This window comes from Papio anubis, chromosome 10 (assembly GCF_008728515.1).
Source record: "Papio anubis isolate 15944 chromosome 10, Panubis1.0, whole genome shotgun sequence".
In the NCBI taxonomy this organism is placed as follows: Eukaryota; Metazoa; Chordata; class Mammalia; order Primates; family Cercopithecidae; genus Papio; species Papio anubis.
Genome location: NC_044985.1, coordinates 29,658,838 through 29,661,504, shown reverse-complemented (window position 1 = coordinate 29,661,504; position 2,667 = coordinate 29,658,838).

Sequence of the window (2,667 nt, the reverse complement as noted above, 5' to 3'; positions counted from 1 at the left end):
AGTGTGACAAATAATTATTACAAACTTCAGGGATGGACTGTTATTCAAAGTAGGTTGCAAACTTGACTGGGCCTGGCAGCTCCCACTTGTAATCCCAACACTTTGGGAGGCTGACTCAGGCAGATCACTTGAGCTCAGGAGTTCAAGACCAGCCTGGGCAATATGGGAAAAACCTGTCTCTGCAAAAAATTAGCCAGGCTTAGTGGTGCATGCCTGTGATCCCAGCTACTGGTAGGCTGCGGTGGGAGGATTCCGTGAGTCCAAGATGTCCAGGTTGCAATGAGCCATGATCCTTCCACTGCACTCCAGATCCTTCCACTGCACGACAGAGCAAGACTCTGTCTCAAATAAGTTTTTTTATTTTTTTTTATTTTGTTTTTAAAGTATGTTGCAATCTTACCCTAACACCCTTAAGTTTTAGTAATTAGTTTGAAAGTCACATTCTCTAAAGCACTTTGGAACAAATAAAATTCATGTTCAACTCTGTCATCATCATCTAACTCTGATGGGAGATTTTCAGCATTCTAGGATTTAGACAGAGATCCAGAGCTCATGTTTTGGAGCATGGCATTCATATTAAAATTTACAGAAGAAGTGTAGTAACTGATATTTCTCTACATATTGCTTGCTTGTTTTTTTGTCTCATGTAATGTTTATGTGAAGAGAGGTTTTTAATCATTTTAGAAAAAATGAATACTATAGAAATATATCAAAATATAATCCTGAATGTGACAGATCAAAGAAAACCTGTCAAACCCCCAAACACGAAAATGCATGGGGCCAAATATTTTATGCTATATATTGAGATTTTTCACAGTGAGAAACTTATTAGACTATTATTTTTAGCAATAAAATTAGGAGTTAACATATATTGAACATTTTTGTTTGCGCCACACACTGCCAAGAGCTTTGAATCTCCCTGAGTCTTCACAGCATTCCTGTCAGGAAACCATTTTTATTTTTCCCATTATGAAGATAAGTCAACTGAGGTTTAGGGAAATTAATTATCAAAGACCAAATAGCAAACAACAGAACAAGGCAGGGATAGTTTCAGAATGACTATGTAGGAATTCTTCAAAGTAACAATTTGGTTGGAAATTGCATTGAAAGTAGTATTTTCAGAGAAGCACAAAAAATGAGAGTGTATTAATTGTCCGTGTCATAAGTGGGGGGAAGAGGTGCAGTGTTCCCTCTTAATGTTGTTTTGCAGCTGGGATTATTACATTAACAACAAAATGTTCTAGTAACCCATAGATAGACATTCCCATTCAAAAGAGTGAAAAAAAAAAAAAAAAAAAGACTGCCATATCCAAATCTTCCCCCAAAACACACGCAATCCATATGGGGCTTGGGCGATCCAGAGCCGAGGTTCAGCACTTTTTCTCTAAGATTGGATTTCATTCTGCTAACAGCGTGTTGGCTGAGTGCCCACTAGCAAGCAATTAAGACTTTGTGCTTTCCTACATTTTAGTAGCTCTCCTTATGAAACATGCAGCCACATGGGAGCAGAAGCTTTGCCAGCACGGGTCACGGTCTGGGAGCAACATCAGGAGAGCTTCTATGCCCTCAGGACTCACAGTCTTCTGGAAGGTTGAGGAGAGGATGGATGATTGATTGGCTGTGCCTGTGAGAGAAGATCACGAAGGGAATCTGAGAAATGGAAACTATAGGAAGATATTGAATTAGAGTTAGGAAAAGAAAGCCAAATGCTATTGTGGAACCTAAAAAAAAAAAGAGAGATAAAACAATTGCTGAAAATTAAGAAGCAGTTGGGTTAAACAAAAAGGGAACAAAAACTGAACTCTTGATGAGAGTTTCTTACCACTGAAGTTGAATGATGTCCTCATTGATTATTTTTTATAAACTACACACACATCTAAAATGTGCCAGGTACTGTGCTAAGGACTGGGGATATAAAGATGAGTGAGACATCTTCATGTGAGGATGAGTAAGAGGAGGAGAGCCCCCAGACATGTCAGACTGACTGGTTGTCGTGCCATTCATATGGGCTCTGTGTCAGTGGAGGCCTGCCGCAGATCCTGCTTCTGTCTCCCAGCTGCACTTCACTTTATGTCTGGAAAACATCATGACCGAGCTGGACCTAAGGTATGATATCTTTAAAAATTAGGAAGCTTTATATAAAAATAAAATCATCTCCTTGGAAAGAAGTAAGCCTTTCACATCTGAAAATCAAATAGGGCACATCAGTGGTTTCAAATCTGATTGATTAGTCAAGATCTCCTGGGCATAATTTTACAGTACAGTTTTCTGCTCCCTACTCCTGGAAATTCTAGTTCAATGGCTCTAACCAGATATAGTCTCATAATATAAGCAATGCCCTGAACAATTCTGAAAAGAACTGAAATCTCAAAAACAGTATTTTCTGCTTCACAATAGACTTTGTTAGGTTAAAATTAAATGAAGAACTTCCCTCTTATCAGCTATAACTTGCATTTAATCTAGAAAAATTCAAATGAATAAAAGACTGCCCTGCCCTTTGAATCATTAATACAGCCCTTTGAATAAGCAATCTCAATGATGTATATGAAAGCAAACTTATACATGTTATTTTCTATTACATTAACTGGAGCATAAAGGTATATGATTAGTAATTCATACATTCTTACTATTTGAAAAATTGAGCATAAATTAGTTTATATTGAGCAC